Here is an 18,166-nt window from a genome sequence, read left to right as displayed (position 1 = left end):
ATGTCAGCCAATCCCAGACACACACACAGCTAAGTGGACTTTTAGCCAGAGAAGCAACGGCATGTGTGATAGGATGTCCATGTCACATGTCCCTGCATTATAAAACCGGACATTTTCCTCCAGGACGCCATTATGTCTTCTGCGTCTTTGGTGTCAGACATCACTGTCGCAGCTCCGTCCTTTGTCCTATCGCCGATACAGCTTTATGCGCTCCATACACAGCGTTAGACAGCTTAGGGAGAGCACTTTCTATCAGTCCTTTTAAGGGCTCAAACCGGTAGGGTCAGAGCCATAGGTGACAGGTCCTGAAAACAGAGACAGCGTCTGTGTAGCCAAGGTCAGGGATTTCGTCGCTGCATTTCACCATTAGGAGGGAATAGAAAGGCAGGCTTCCATTCCTCTACCCAGAGCCCCATAATCCTGGCACTGTACCCTCCTGTCCTCTGCACACTCCAACTCTTTTTAACTAAGCCATTATACTAGCAAACAGTCAGTGTACCTAGTGGCATCCTAAACGTGGCTATTGAAGTTTTGTCTAGTCACACTAGTGCAAAGACATTTGCAGCACGTCTGCCTGCATTGCACACTCCAACTCAATATAACTAAGCCATTATACTAGCAAACACTCAGTGTACCTAGTGGCATCCTAAACGTGGCTATTGGACTTTTGTCTAGTCACACTAGTGCAAAGACATTTGCAGCACGTCTGCCTGCATTGCACACTCCAACTCTTTTTAACTAAGCCATTATACTAGCAGTCAGTGTACCTAGTGGCATCCTAAACGTGGCTATTGTACTTTTGTCTATTCACACTATTGTAAAGATATTTGCAGCATGTCTGCCTGCATTGCACACTCCAACTCTTTTTAACTAAGCCATTATACTAGCAAACAGTCAGTGTACCTAGTGGCATCCTAAACGTGGCTATTGTACTTTTGTCTATTCACACTATTGTAAAGATATTTGCAGCATGTCTGCCTGCATTGCACACTCCAACTCTTTTTAACTAAGCCATTATACTAGCAAACAGTCAGTGTACCTAGTGGCATCCTAAACGTGGCTATTGTACTTTTGTCTATTCACACTATTGTAAAGATATTTGCAGCATGTCTGCCTGCATTGCACACTCCAACTCTTTTTAACTAAGCCATTATACTAGCAAACAGTCAGTGTACCTAGTGGCATCCTAAACGTGGCTATTGTACTTTTGTCTATTCACACTATTGTAAAGATATTTGCAGCATGTCTGCCTGCATTGCACACTCCAACTCTTTTTAACTAAGCCATTATACTAGCAAACACTCAGTGTACCTAGTGGCATCCTAAACGTGGCTATTGTACTTTTGTCTATTCACACTATTGTAAAGATATTTGCAGCATGTCTGCCTGCATTGCACACTCCAACTCTTTTTAACTAAGCCATTATACTAGCAAACAGTCAGTGTACCTAGTGGCATCCTAAACGTGGCTATTGTACTTTTGTCTATTCACACTATTGTAAAGATATTTGCAGCATGTCTGCCTGCATTGCACACTCCAACTCTTTTTAACTAAGCCATTATACTAGCAAACAGTCAGTGTACCTAGTGGCATCCTAAACGTGGCTATTGTACTTTTGTCTTTTCACACTATTGTAAAGATATTTGCAGCATGTCTGCCTGCATTGCACACTCCAACTCTTTTTAACTAAGCCATTATACTAGCAAACAGTCAGTGTACCTAGTGGCATCCTAAACGTGGCTATTGGACTTTTGTGTAGTCAAACTAGTGGAAAGATATTTGCAGCATGTCTGCCTGCATTGCACACTCCAACTCTTTTTAACTAAGCCATTATACTAGCAAACAGTCAGTGTACCTAGTGGCATCCTAAACGTGGCTATTGTACTTTTGTCTATTCACACTATTGTAAAGATATTTGCAGCATGTCTGCCTACATTGCACACTCCAACTCTTTTTAACTAAGCCATTATACTAGCAAACAGTCAGTGTACCTAGTGGCATCCTAAACGTGGCTATTGTACTTTTGTCTATTCACACTATTGTAAAGATATTTGCAGCATGTCTGCCTGCATTGCACACTCCAACTCTTTTTAACTAAGCCATTATACTAGCAAACAGTCAGTGTACCTAGTGGCATCCTAAACGTGGCTATTGTACTTTTGTCTATTCACACTATTGTAAAGATATTTGCAGCATGTCTGCCTGCATTGCACACTCCAACTCTTTTTAACTAAGCCATTATACTAGCAAACAGTCAGTGTACCTAGTGGCATCCTAAACGTGGCTATTGGACTTTTGTGTAGTCAAACTATTGTAAAGATATTTGCAGCATGTCTGCCTGCATTGCACACTCCAACTCTTTTTAACTAAGCCATTATACTAGCAAACAGTCAGTGTACCTAGTGGCATCCTAAACGTGGCTATTGGACTTTTGTGTAGTCAAACTAGTGGAAAGATATTTGCAGCATGTCTGCCTGCATTGCACACTCCAACTCTTTTTAACTAAGCCATTATACTAGCAAACAGTCAGTGTACCTAGTGGCATCCTAAACGTGGCTATTGTACTTTTGTCTATTCACACTATTGTAAAGATATTTGCAGCATGTCTGCCTGCATTGCACACTCCAACTCTTTTTAACTAAGCCATTATACTAGCAAACAGTCAGTGTACCTAGTGGCATCCTAAACGTGGCTATTGTACTTTTGTCTATTCACACTATTGTAAAGATATTTGCAGCATGTCTGCCTGCATTGCACACTCCAACTCTTTTTAACTAAGCCATTATACTAGCAAACAATCAGTGTACCTAGTGGCTTCCTAAACGTGGCTATTGGACTTTTGTGTAGTCAAACTAGTGGAAAGATATTTGCAGCATGTCTGCCTGCATTGCACACTCCAACTCTTTTTAACTAAGCCATTATACTAGCAAACAGTCAGTGTACCTAGTGGCATCCTAAACGTGGCTATTGTACTTTTGTGTAGTCAAACTAGTGGAAAGATATTTGCAGCATGTCTGCCTGCATTGCACACTCCAACTCTTTTTAACTAAGCCATTATACTAGCAAACAGTCAGTGTACCTAGTGGCATCCTAAACGTGGCTATTGGACTTCTGTATAGTCCCACTAGTGCACATATATTTGCAGCACCTCTGCCTGCATTGCACACTCAAACTCATTGTTACTAAGCCATTATACTAGCAAACACTCAGTGTACCTAGTGGCATACAAGAAGTGGCTGTTGTACTCCATTAGTGCCCCACTGGTGCAAATCTATGTGCAGCACTTCTGCGTGACATCCTCCTGCTCTGTTTTTAATGAGCTATAATGATAGCAAAAAATACTGCCATTTAGTGGCATCATAGAACTGGCTGTTGTATTCCATTAGTGCCCCACTGGTGCCAAGCTATTTCTATCACCTCTGCATGACACCCTCCTGCTCTGTTTTTAATAAGCTATAATGATAGCAAAAAATACTGCCATTTAGTGGCATCATAGAACTGGCTGTTGTATTCCATTAGTGCCCCACTGGTGCCAAGCTATTTCTATCACCTCTGCATGACACCCTCCTGCTCTGTTTTTAATAAGCTATAATGATAGCAAAAAATACTGCCATTTAGTGGCATCATAGAACTGGCTGTTGTATTCCATTAGTGCCCCACTGGTGCCAAGCTATTTATAGCACCTCTGCATGACACCCTCATGCACATTTTGCTACGCTAATGTTATAGCAAACTCAGGGAATTCATTGCTGCATTTGATAATTCGGAGGGATAGAAAGTCAGGCTTCCTTTAGCTTTTCCTTCTGTTCATAGACAGCATCTCCAAGAGCAATTTCTCCTCCACGTCTAAGTGTGGAGAGGCACCTAGTGCGCATGCGTGTGCCGATTTACCCCAGCTGCAGCCCAATTACAGTGTTTCGCCTAGTGAGTATGCTCAGCCTGACTGTGCCATTCCTGACGCTAAGTCTTCATTTCGGGATACAGCGCATGCTCCCACACTAAGTGTGAAAAGCCTCTTTGCACAGGTACTTGCATTCCGTGCCGGGTATAAGTCCTGTTTTGTGCCTAGACACCATGCTAAAGCTGATAGTCTTTTTTCAGAGACTGTATTTCATGCTACTGAGCATGCTCAGGCACTTACTGCATCAGAGACTAGGTCCGGTAATGAACTCTTTGGCCCTGCCCCTGATGTGGGGGTCCCATATAGACCACAGGGCATCAGGTGTCCTCCCAAATGGCTTGCAGAGGCCCACCCCTATGACTTGTCACCGCATTATTGATGGTCAGACGATGACTGGTGAGGTGTTTGGGTCATGGCAGCCATGAGGTCATCATTGAAGTTGCGGTTCCAAATAGGACGCTAGTTATGCCACTCATGACGTGTCACTCTACTTTTGTCTCCAGGAGGTGCATTGTGGTTTACCCTGGTTTGGGGCGGACCCAGGTTATAAAAGGGGCTGGAGCCAACAAGGAGGTGCGCAGTCTTCTATTATGCTCTGAAAGAGCACACCTCCATGTGTTGAACCCATTGCGGCTTTAGGCCAGAGGTAGGCAGGGATAGGGTGTCGATGCAGGCCACCACCACAGTTGGTAACGCAGAACGGTTAAGACCAGCTCCTGTCCTACCAGTCCTGCTTGTGCAGCCCAGTGGCATTAACAGGCCTGCTGCTGTTGATGCGCCTGCTGTCCACAGGTGTGCCCCTACGCACACGGTCAGCGTACTCAATGGCCCCTGTGTTGTTAACAGGGAGTTCCTGGGCTGGGTGGGCATGTGGACCCTGTGACGCTAACAGGGCTCCCAGTCTCCAGATCCGAATGGCGTCTAACTCGGTTCAGGCTACTATTAGTTTCATAGCCACACAGCTCTGTATCCTCCACCAAACCTTCCAGTTGCCAACCTCTCCTTTTCCAACTGGGAGCACGGTGGACACTGACTGCTGATGGGGATATATACCTTTCTCTTTCTTTTCTTATTAATTTTCGTTATATAGCGGTAACATAGTATATACCACTTTATCCAAATCTGCCAGTCCCACTGTAACAGATGGTGTTTCTTCAGCAAATGTTACTGTTGCTTAACCACCAAATCCACGGACCAAAACTTTTTTCCCCTTTCCAACACACCTGTTCCCCTTTCCACCAGCATCTGTCCTTTTTCAACTCATTTTGGTATATGACCAAAAGTGCAACTCTGCAGGGACACCGTACTCAACGCCATCTCAGCACAGCAGCCAGCCCTCGGTCCCTCAGATGTGGACAAGTAAAAGACCATTTCCTCCTATCCATGACAAAGCGTTGAGATTCACTCTGTGCAGCACTGGTGCTTAGTGGAAAAGCAGATCTAAGATTGCGTACCACATTCTGCAGATACTCCTGTATACGTGCGTCCATTTCTATGGCAGGAATTATTTCGCCAAATTTTGTCTTGTACCGGGGATCTAACAGTGTGGCAACCCAGTATTCTGGATTACTTTGAATTCGTACAATCCGAGGGTCATGTTGTAGGTAGTGCAGCAAGAAGGCACTCATGTGTCTTGTGCATCCAGGAGGACCAAGTCCTTGGTGTGTTGGTGGCAGAGAGGTGAGAATCGTGCCTCCTTCCTCTGCCCTCTCCCCACAACCTCGCACAACCGAAATGTGAGCAAGCTCTCACTCATCTGCTGAGTCTTCCATGCCCATCGCCAGTTCGTCCTCCATTTCTTCATGGGCTCCTGCACCTTCCTCAACACTTTTTGCTGATACTATGCGCCCTTGTTAATCCCTCTCCCTCACCATGACTGCCGCATAGGTGCCGCTGACCATCTGGACCTCGTAGATCTTGTTATCCCTTCCGCATATGACTCCTCCTGTACTTCCTCCCCTTCCTCTTGTCCCAACACCTGACTCCGAATAATAATTACAGTGTGCTCCATCATGTAGATGACCAGAATTGTCACGCTGAGAATGACATTGCCAGTGCTAAACATCTTCGTCGACATTTGTAAACTGTGTAGCAGGGTGCATAGGTCCTTGATCTGACACCACTCCAGCAGCGTGATCTGCACCACCTCTGGATCAAGTTATCCCAGGCTATATGTCATAACGTATTGCAGCAGGGTTCGGCGGTGCTGCCACAAACGCTGCAACATGTGCAGATTCAAATTCCTGCGTGTGGGCACATCGCATTTCAGGCGTTTAACCACCAGACCTAAAGACTTCTGTAGCGACGAAAGTTGTTGAGCTGCTGTGTGCGCACGATGGAAGTGAGCACATAGCGAGCGTGCCCGCTGCACAAGGCCATGTAGGCCGTGATGGTGTTTTAAAAATTGCTGGAGAATTAGGTTCAACACGTGAGCCATACAAGGCACGTGTGTCACATTGCCCTGACGATCGCCCGCAGCCAGGTTTGCATCATTGCCGCACACGGCTGTTAAGTCACCAACGGAGTACGCTCCGTCAATTTGTACTCCGGTCGCCAGGTGACAACGTGTTCCTTTCATGCATAGTGCTGATGATGGGAGAGGAGTCGATGCCAGCGGCGCAGGTGGACGCAGGTTATGCTCACCCACTGGGCTGCATTACCTTGACAGATGCAGAATCTCTGGCTGAATGTAGCTGGTGGGTATCTCACAGATGAAATACCATCATTCAGCTACAACCAATGGGAAGACACCACACCCTTTTTTATGCCCATCCTGTCTGCAGACCACTGCCAGACATAGCTCTGCTTTTACCCCCAGTTCAGTTTTATGATTTTGTGTGCTTGTTACCTGACTACTTTTCCTGCTTGCTGTTTATGTACCTTATTGGCCGATCCGCATTTCACCTCTGCTTGTTTTCTGATTAAGTCCTGGCCGTCCCATTCTGTTCCTGTTCCTCAATTAATGTTTTGACCCTGACTGACTACTATTCTCTGGAACTGCAGCCTTCCACAGGTATTAATCACCTTGGGCCCTGTGTAATTCCTAATCCCTGTATAGGGGTTAAAGGGTTTCAGGGTTCTAGGGGTCCTGCTTGGTGAGTGGCTTCCCTCTAGCCTATCATTTACAGCCCATCTGAGTGTGTGGATCAAGGAAGGCGTTACACCGTGCTCTCTGCAGAAGGCCATGTGGGCCAGGATAGTGCTTTAAAAATTGCTGGACAACCAGGTTCAACACGTGAACCACACAAGGCACGTGTGTCACTTTGTCACAGCGAAGGGCCGCACCCATGTTTGCATCATTGTCGCACCCGGCCTTCCCTGGCTGCTGGTTGAGTGGAGACAACCATTGATGAAACTCGGTCACCAGAGCTAACCGTCCACAACTTCTCAGCGGTGTGACTCACATTTCCCATACATTTCAAAGTAAACCTTTGACCGCCTGATGACATTGAGCTCTGCTGCCAGCATAGTAAGGAGGTGTGTGGTAGTCCTTGTGCGCAGTTACAAGGAAGGGTGGCCTGACCACACAGGGTTTGCGCCAAGGTGGAGGACCCACACGAGGTTGAAGAGGCAGAAGCAGTGTATTAACTTCTACATACAGAAGAAGGATTGAAACAACTTGTGGGGACGGCAAGACTTGTACAGCAGACCCTTCTCCATCTCTCCCCACAGTAACCCATTGCCCAGTCAGCGACATGTAACGCCCCTGTCCATGCTTACTGGGCCAATTATCTGTGGTGATATGCACCCTGTCACACAGAGTTTCTCAAGGAATCAGTGATGTTTAGCGCGACATGCTGGTGTAGCGCGTGCACGCCTTTGTTGGAAAAGGAGTGGCGCCTGGGCATCGGCTCTTGGGGCACTGCGATGGGCATAAAGTCTCGAAAATCCTCGGTTAAAAAGGTTGGAAAGGCAGCATTTTGGTAGCCAACAGTTTTCAGATGCTGAAAGTCAACCTCTAAGCCATGTCATGCCCTTCTAAAAGCATGTAAAACACAGCGAGGGGACTCCAACCACAGACTCCCTCGTTTCCACTAACTGGGCCACACACACCCCACTTGACTGGCATCGGTTGACCCCCCTTTTGAAAAAGAAAAATATGCTTTGCATGAAGCACTCTCAAAAATACGCGTGCCTTTCCCGTCCCCTGGCTGACCCAGGGGAAGAAAAGTCCTCTGAGAGCCATGACTTGTTCATCTTGGTTCTTTTAGAAACACAGCGCGGGGACTCCAACCACAGTCTCCCTCGTTTCCACTAACTGGGCCACACACACCCCACTTGACTGGCATCAGTTGACCTTCCCTTTTGAAAAAGAAAAAGATGCTTTGCATGAAGCACTCTCAAAAATACGCGTGCCTTTCCCGTCCCCTGGCTGACACAGGGGAAGAAAAGTCCTCTGAGAGCCATGACTTGTTCATCTTGGTTCTTTTAGAAACACAGCGCGGGGACTCCAACCACAGTCTCCCTCGTTTCCACTAACTGGGCCACACACACCCCACTTGCCTGGCATCGGTTGAGCCCCCTTTTGAAAAAGAAAAAGATGCTTTGCATGAAGCACTCACAAAAATACGCGTGCCTTTCCCGTCCCCTGGCTGACACAGGGGAAGAAAAGTCCTCTGAGAGCCATGACTTGTTCATCTTGGTTCTTTTAGAAACACAGCGCGGGGACTCCAACCACAGTCTCCCTCGTTTCCACTAACTGGGCCACACACACCCCACTTGCCTGGCATCGGTTGAGCCCCCTTTTGAAAAAGAAAAAGATGCTTTGCATGAAGCACTCTCAAAAATACGCGTGCCTTTCCCGTCCCCTGGCTGACCCAGGGGAAGAAAAGTCCTCTGAGAGCCATGACTTGTTCATCTTGGTTCTTTTAGAAACACAGCGAGGGGACTCCAACCACAGTCTCCCTCGTTTCCACTAACTGGGCCACACACACCCCACTTGACTGGCATCAGTTGACCTTCCCTTTTGAAAGAGAAAAAGATGCTTTGCATGAAGCACTCTCAAAAATACGCGTTCCTTTCCCGTCCCCTGGCTGACCCAGGGGAAGAAAAGTCCTCTGAGAGCCATGACTTGTTCATCTTGGTTCTTTTAGAAACACAGCGAGGGGACTCCAACCACAGTCTCCCTCGTTTCCACTAACTGGGCCACACACACCCCACTTGCCTGGCATCGGTTGAGCCCCCTTTTGAAAAAGAAAAAGATGCTTTGCATGAAGCACTCTCAAGAATACGCGTGCCTTTCCCGTCCCCTGGCTGACACAGGGGAAGAAAAGTCCTCTGAGAGCCATGACTTGTTCATCTTGGTTCTTTTAGAAACACAGCGAGGGGACTCCAACCACAGTCTCCCTCGTTTCCACTAACTGGGCCACACACACCCCACTTGACTGGCATCAGTTGACCTTCCCTTTTGAAAGAGAAAAAGATGCTTTGCATGAAGCACTCACAAAAATACGCGTGCCTTTCCCGTCCCCTGGCTGACACAGGGGAAGAAAAGTCCTCTGAGAGCCATGACTTGTTCATCTTGGTTCTTTTAGAAACACAGCGCGGGGACTCCAACCACAGTCTCCCTCGTTTCCACTAACTGGGCCACACACACCCCACTTGCCTGGCATCGGTTGAGCCCCCTTTTGAAAAAGAAAAAGATGCTTTGCATGAAGCACTCTCAAAAATACGCGTGCCTTTCCCGTCCCCTGGCTGACCCAGGGGAAGAAAAGTCCTCTGAGAGCCATGACTTGTTCATCTTGGTTCTTTTAGAAACACAGCGAGGGGACTCCAACCACAGTCTCCCTCGTTTCCACTAACTGGGCCACACACACCCCACTTGACTGGCATCAGTTGACCTTCCCTTTTGAAAGAGAAAAAGATGCTTTGCATGAAGCACTCTCAAAAATACGCGTTCCTTTCCCGTCCCCTGGCTGACCCAGGGGAAGAAAAGTCCTCTGAGAGCCATGACTTGTTCATCTTGGTTCTTTTAGAAACACAGCGAGGGGACTCCAACCACAGTCTCCCTCGTTTCCACTAACTGGGCCACACACACCCCACTTGCCTGGCATCGGTTGAGCCCCCTTTTGAAAAAGAAAAAGATGCTTTGCATGAAGCACTCTCAAGAATACGCGTGCCTTTGCCGTCCCCTGGCTGACACAGGGGAAGAAAAGTCCTCTGAGAGCCATGACTTGTTCATCTTAGTTCTTTTAGAAACACAGCGCGGGGACTTCAACCACAGTCTCCCTCGTTTCCACTAACTGGGCCACACACACCCCACTTGCCTGGCATCGGTTGAGCCCCCTTTTGAAAAAGAAAAAGATGCTTTGCATGAAGCACTCTCAAAAATACGCGTGCCTTTCCCGTCCCCTGGCTGACCCAGGGGAAGTAAAGTCCTCTGAGAGCCATGACTTGTTCATCTTGGTTCTTTTAGAAACACAGCGAGGGGACTCCAACCACAGTCTCCCTTGTTTCCACTAACTGGGCCACACACACCCCACTTGACTGGCATCAGTTGATCTTCCCTTTTGAAAAAGAAAAAGATGCTTTGCATGAAGCACTCTCAAAAATACGCATGCCTTTCCCGTCCCCTGGCTGACCCAGGGGAAGAAAAGTCCTCTGAGAGCCATGACTTGTTCATCTTGGTTCTTTTAGAAACACAGCGAGGGGACTCCAACCACAGTCTCCCTCATTTCCACTAACTGGGCTACACACACCCCACTTGCCTGGCATCGGTTGAGCCCCCTTTTGAAAAAGAAAAAGATGCTTTGCATGAAGCACTCTCAAAAATACGCTGCCTTTCCCGTCCCCTGGCTGACACAGGGGAAGAAAAGTCCTCTGAGAGCCATGACTTGTTCATCTTGGTTCTTTTAGAAACACAGCGCGGGGACTCCAACCACAGACTCCCTCGTTTCCACTAACTGGGCCACACACACCCCACTTGCCTGGCATCGGTTGAGCCCCCTTTTGAAAAAGAAAAAGATGCTTTGCATGAAGCACTCTCAAAAATACGCGTGCCTTTCCCGTCCCCTGGCTGACACAGGGGAAGAAAAGTCCTCTGAGAGCCATGACTTGTTCATCTTGGTTCTTTTAGAAACACAGCGAGGGGACTCCAACCACAGTCTCCCTCGTTTCCACTAACTGGGCCACACACACCCCACTTCCCTGGGATCGGTTGAGCCCCCTTTTGAAAAAGAAAAAGATGCTTTGCTTGAAGCACTCTCAAAAATACGCGTGCCTTTCCCGTCCCCTGGCTGACACAGGGGAAGAAAAGTCCTCTGAGAGCCATGACTTGTTCATCTTGGTTCTTTTAGAAACACAGCGCGGGGACTCCAACCACAGTCTCCCTCGTTTCCACTAACTGGGCCACACACACCCCACTTGCCTGGCATCGGTTGAGCCCCCTTTTGAAAAAGAAAAAGATGCTTTGCATGAAGCACTCTCAAAAATACGCGTGCCTTTCCCGTCCCCTGGCTGACACAGGGGAAGAAAAGTCCTCTGAGAGCCATGTCCACATTGTCAGTGGACAGACACGTGTGCTTATCTGCCAGCAGACCCCCAGCAGCACTGAAGACAGGTTCCGAGAGAACGCTGGCTGCAGGACACGACAAGATCCCCAAGGCGTACGTGGCGAGCTCAGGCAATTTATCAAGATTGGAAGCCTAAAATGAGCAGGGCTCAAGTTGCACAATAATGGAATCGATGTTTCCTTGCATATACTCATATATCTGTGTGTCCTCCTCTTTTTCCTTGTCCAGCTGTTTTGTTTTCGCATGAGTATATGTCCTTGTCACTTTCCCATGTGTTTGAGTTGTTTGGCACCTTTTGGACACCTTTGAGGGTGTTTTCTAGGTGTTTTTCTGTGTTTGTGATTGCCTGCCATTGTTTCCTATGCAGTTCGAGTTCGGTTCGTCGAACGTTCGACGAGCCGAACTCGAACGGGACCTCCGTTCGGCGAACCGACCTCGAGCCGAACTGGGACCGGTTCGCTCATCTCTACTTGGGACAGGGAGTGCAGAAGATAGTGATGCTGTTTGTACTGCATAAGATGCCAGTGCAATATAGGCAATATAGGCAGCATACAAGTGGTAGCAAAAAGCTCGAAGCCCCAATGTAAATCTCCCCATACACTGACTTCATATTAGCTAAGCATATATGTCATGCTGCTTCCTGTTAGTTTCATTAATCATATGCCCAATATATAACTACAATTGAATTGAACCAAAGAGTGACAAAAACTCATGGTGCAAGGAAAGAAGAATCCAAAATAATTTGCTATGAAGCCAGCCAATTTTGTAACTACTACTACACTGTCCAAAATGCACATAACTTTTAAGGCTCAGGCATATTTTAATAATAAAAACACTTCTACAATTCATATATTTAAATACTGTTATGCAATGCAATTTAATGGTTGTACAGTAACAGTCCCAATAGGTTGATTATTATGGTGATTCATTTAGCTCTACATTCTTTCCGTTCATTTCCTAGTGACTTTATAAATTTGAATAACAACAAGGCAGTTTATTAAAGCATTATAATTCTCAAAGGAATGTAAATACAACCCTACTACAGTACTTTACCAGAAGAAAATGCATATGAAAAAGCAACAGCGTTCTGCGCCAACCACAGCATCTGTCAAAATAGGAAGAGCATAAGAAATTATTTATGTGCTATACATAGTCCATGCCTTTTAAAATTCATTATGTATTTCAGCACATGTACAGTATTACCGTATGTCTCACAGCTACAGGAACAGAGCAATGCAGTTAAATGAATAATTAACAATAGTGTATATTTGACGTAAGGGAGAAACATTAAAGTGACTGCAAGGCTTGGAGACGTGCCATAAAGCCAAATATAATGGGCACCTAAATAAATATATTTATGTTTAAAGCATAGACAAAATATTAAAGGGGTTGTCCATTACCTGGACAGCCCCTTTTCAAATTGAGTGTTTGCCCCAGTTAAAATAAAAACACTTATACTCACCTCTGGTGCCAATGCCATTCAAGCAGTGTTGGGATTTGCTCTCCTGGGGCTTAGTTGTCATTGATATGTCATGTAAGTTGTGTACCCAATTAGCATTGGCTTCACTCTCACTGCCTTCAGATGAATTGAACATCAAGAAGACAGAGCTCTAGCTGTCTATTCACTTTCTATAGATATTTCATACGTTCAAAGGCTTGGAGAGTGAAGTCAGCGGTGATTGGGCACAGAGCTCGCATAATGTAAAAAAGTCACATGAGCCCTTCAAGAGCAAGTGTTGACACTGCTGGAATAGCACCAGCATCGGAGTTGAGTTTAAGGGTTTTTATTTTAATGGACGCAAACGTTTTGTAAACACTTGTAAAAAAAAAAAAATTGTAAAAATAACTTTATTAGAGATGAGTAGACCCATGGAAGTTTAGTTCAACGGGTTCATCCAAACTTTAGATAAAGTTTAATTTGGGACCAGGACTTGACCTGAAACCCAATGGCAGTCACTAATTGGGCAGTTAAGGTTTCTGCCCACATGTAATGCGGATAGAACACTTCTGGGGAGAGTGGGCAGAGTTTTTCCATTTTTTTTTTTTATGTGCACACTACATTCAATCATGTTGTTGTTACCCCCAGTGAGAGCCATTCAAACAGTGGAAGCAGCTCGCACTGGGCCAAGCACTGACCATACCCAAGCACAGAGATGGTTTGCCTACATAAAGCACCTTTGAACCTGAACTCTATTTTTTTTTTAAAAGTCTGTGTTTGGTACGAACACCCAGCATCAAACCTTGGGTTCACTCATCTCTAAATTTTATGAATTTGATGGTATTGGTGGCATTTTATGTTTAAATTCTATAAAGTTGTAATGATCACGGTGTGAGCTAAGGGTTAGTGGATCCACTGGACCAAGGCACCGATCAGTGACTTGGATGAACCTGAACAGCTACCGAGTCTTTGTTAAAGCCACAGGTGGTGGAGAAAAGCAAACACACTGGTAGGTAGTCAGCAAAGTCAGTCCCAGGGGATCATGGTACCTTGGCAGAGTGAGCCGCAGGAAAGGACATAACAGTTTTTGATAATAAGAGCAGCAGCAGCCGGTATCATAGTTCAGGCGAGATGGTTGGCTGTAGTGGCAGCGGCCGGACGGTATGGTTGCAGCAGAAAGTATGGTAGGAGTCGCTGATGTAGATAATCAGGAGCAAGTAACGTAGATGCAGCTGATCTGGATGGTTTGCAGCAACAGCAGTGGACTTGTGATACACTTGAACATAGTTATGAATCAGATATATAGAACACAGCAAAGTAATGGCAGCGGCAGCACAAAAGGACCTGAGAAATAGCAACCGATAGACCACGTTCCCCAAGCACCTCCTTTAAGGGTGGGTGCCTTACATACCTAATGCCTCTCTGTAATAGGCAGAGAATTACTTTCTAGTTAGGGAGTACTGGCTATTTAAGGAAAGGGGTGTTTACGTGCATACACCCTAAGGACACTCCCAGGAGGTCTGTGCAGGCTCCAGAAGACAACAGCATGGACCAGGTGATGGAGCAGCGTGGCCGTGAAGGTGAGATTTCAGGTGTCCCTGCTGGGAGAGAGGGGCAGGACAGCGCAGGGATGCCAGTAAGGGCACTACAAAAGTAGCCTATGTAAAAAAAATGCTGAACAAAACATCACACAAAAAGCAATTTTAAAAAAAATCACAAATGCTACAAAAATGTAAAATGAAGAATATAGTTAACAAACAACATTGTCTTTATACTTACCGGTCCTGCGACGCGTCCTGCAGACCCGCTATCTCCTGACCGCATCTGCTTCCGGGTCTGATCATTAACTCCCAGGGGTATTCACTGCACTGCTTGTCACTCGGCAGTCTTCGGCTTTTTTCGGTCGTGTTTGCGTTGATGTCAGGGTTCACCCGAGTCCATGGCTAAGCCATGGACTCGATTGAATTTCGACTTTCACTATCAGCCTGCTTCTGGCACTGTATAGAGACCTGTCTGTACAGAGCGATGAAGCAGAGCTGACATTGCCTTCTTGTGGACTATGTCGGACTAAAGATTTTTTTACACTGTGTGCAGATTTATTAGGCAAATGAGTATTTTGATCACATGATACTTTTTATACATTGTGTCCTATTCCAAGCTGTATAGGCTTGAGAGACAACTACCAATTAAGTGAATCAGGTGATGTGCATCTCCGTAATGTAGAGGGGTATGGTGTAATGACATCAACACCCTATATAAGGTGTGCCTAATTATTAGGCAACTTCCTTTCCTTTGGCAAAATGGGTCAGAAGAGAGAATTGACGGGCTCTGAAAAGTCCAAAATTGTGAGACGTCTTGCAGAGGGATGCATCAGTCTTGAAATTGCCAAACTTTTGAAGCGTGATCACCAAACAATCAAGCTTTTCATGGCAAATAGCCAACAGGGTCGCAAGAATCATGTTGGGCAAAAAAGGCGCAAAATAACTGCCCATGAATTGAGGAAAATCAAGCATGAAGCTGCCAAGATGCCATTTGCCAACAGTTTGGCCAAATTTCAGAGCTGCAACATTACTGGAGTATCTAAAAGCACAAGGTGTACCATACTCAAGGACATGGCCAAGGTAAAAAAGGCTGAAAAACAACCACCTTTGAACAAGAAACATAAGATAAAACGTCAAGACTGAGCCAAGAATTATCTTAAAACAGATTTTCAAAGGTTTTATGGACTGATGAAATAAGAGTGACTCTTGATGGGCCAGATGGATGGGTCAGAGGCTGCATCAGTAAAGGGCAGAGAGCTCCACTCCGACTCAGACGCCAGCAAGGTGGAGGTTGGGTACTGGTATGGGCTGGTATCATCAAAGATGAACTTGTGGAACCTTTTCGGGTTGAGGATGGAGTGAAGCTCAACTCCCAGACCTGCTGCCAGTTTCTGGAAGACAACTTCTTCAAGCATTGGTACAGAAAGAAGTCGGTATTGTTCAAGAAAAACATGATTTTCATACAGGACTATGCTCCATCACATGTATCCAACTACTCCACAGCGTGACTGGCCATGGTTATGATCCGGAACCATGGAAGATCACAATAGGTCATTGGCATCAAAGGTGACAAGAGCATTGGCAACTAATCTGGCCGCCATCCTCTTACTAACCATCAACACTAGAAGTAGCTGAGGGGTGAACTAACATCCTATGCACTGCGAACCCAGCCGGAGAACTAGCTATCCTAAAGGAAGGAAGGATAAATAACTCTCTGCCTCAGAAATAGACCGCAAAAGGTATAGCAAGCCCCCCACATTCAAAGACTACGGTGATATAGGAAAACACAATACACAGATGGATGATTAGCAAAGGTGAGGCCCCATTAACTAAATAGGAAAGGATAGAAAAGGGGCTGATGGTGGCCAGAGAAAAACCCTACAAAAATCTAAATACCTGATAGTACAAAAAGTCCTCAGATCGCATGATCTGAACTCCGTCCTATATCAGGTGCTCTTGTCAAACCAATGAACAGAAAACAGGAACAATTACAAGTTCAAGAAGCAACAAATACATGCACTTATAGGAGCAAAACTCCAAACATAGCTGCATGGAGCTTCCCAGCTAAGCAACAGAGATGGAAGATTCCTGCATGCAAATAAACTGACAATAACCACAGCAAATGACAAACTCAGATAAGAACAAAAGAACAGAACAACATAAGAAAGAACCAAGCACTTGTCTGGGGTACATGTAGTCTGGAGCAAGATGAGAACGCTGGTAACTAAAGAACAAATGAGAACCGGCTCAGACTACCAGCAGACCAAGGTTTAAATAGGCAGAGAGTTAGCAATGGAAACGCCCATTGCTCCAGCACACCTGCTTTCTGTCCAAACCATTTCTGGCCACAAGAGGGAGCCTCACACAGCAAAAGCATAACTGACATTCACAACAGGCCAGTAAAGGTCTAAAAGATGAAAAAATAATGACATGGCCCCCTTGTTCACCTGATCTGAACCCCATAGAGAACCTGTGGTCCCTCATAAAATGTCAGATCTACAGGGAGAGAAAACAGTACACCTCTCGTAACAGTGTCTGGGAGGCTGTGGTGGCTGCTGCATGCAATGTTGATCGTAAACAGATCAAGAAAGTGACAGAATCTATGGATGATAGGCTGTAGAGTGTCATCATAAAGAAAGGTGGCTATATTGGTCACTAATTTGTTTGGGGTTTTGTTTTTGCATGTCAGAAATGTTTCTTTCTAATTTTTTGCAGTTATATTGGTTTACCTGGTGAAAATAAACAAGTGAAATGGGAATATGTTTGGTTTTTTATTAAGTTGCCTAATAATTCTGCACAGTAATAGTTACCTGCACAAACAGATATCCTCCTAAGATAGCCAAATTTAAAAAAAAACTCACTCAGACTTCCAAAAATATTAAGCTTTGATATTAATAAGTCTTCTGGGTTGATTGAGAACATACAGTAGTTGTTGATCAATAATAAAAAAATCCTCTAAAATATAATTTGCCTAATATTTCTGCACACGGTGTATAAAAAAGACGGGGTCTCTAATTTTTTTGTTTTATTTCTAATAATTTCGATGTGTTGTTTTTTGGTTTTTTTTTTTACTGTTTACTAGAAAGTCATGGTGGCCATGTCTAATTTGGCATGACACCATGAATTTCGGGTTTAGTACCAGCTGAGAATACAAAGCTGGTATTAACCCCTTTATTACCCAGCGTGCCACCACCATCAGAGCCGCAGGATGAGCCGAGTAAAGTGCCTAGAAATGGAGCTAAGAAACAATGCACCATTTCCAGGGGCGGCTGCAGGCTGCGGTTATTAGCGTGGGAGGACCAGAACGCTTGGGCCTTACCACGCTGAGAATCCCAGCCCCCAGCTGCCTGGTTTTACCTGACTGGTGGTCAAAATACGGCGGGAGCATTTTTTTTAAGTAATGGGCTTCCCTGTTTTTTAATTGCCAGCCAAGGTAAAGCCAGGCAGATGGGGGTGGCAGCCCATAGCCTTCTGCTTTATCTGCACTGAGAATCAAAAGTACTGCGGAGCGCTATGTCATTTTTTTAAATTTTTTTTTTATTTTTACACTGCTATATGGGTGACGGACCCAACAACCAATCACAGATGCTGTCACGTAGAATGGGCATTTATGATTGGCTGTTGGAGTAACCTAGGATCTGCCCACACATTCTAGATGCTAGAATGTATTGGCTAATGTCAGGTTACTCCAGCATCCAATCACAGACGCCCACTCTGTGACAGTGTCTGTGATTGTCTGTTATTTTAACAGTAAAATAAAACAACAACGCAAAGA

This window comes from Anomaloglossus baeobatrachus, chromosome 1 (assembly GCF_048569485.1).
Source record: "Anomaloglossus baeobatrachus isolate aAnoBae1 chromosome 1, aAnoBae1.hap1, whole genome shotgun sequence".
Taxonomy (NCBI): Eukaryota; Metazoa; Chordata; class Amphibia; order Anura; family Aromobatidae; genus Anomaloglossus; species Anomaloglossus baeobatrachus.
The sequence above is the reverse complement of the archived record's forward strand: the minus strand, read 5'-3'. Positions refer to the sequence as shown.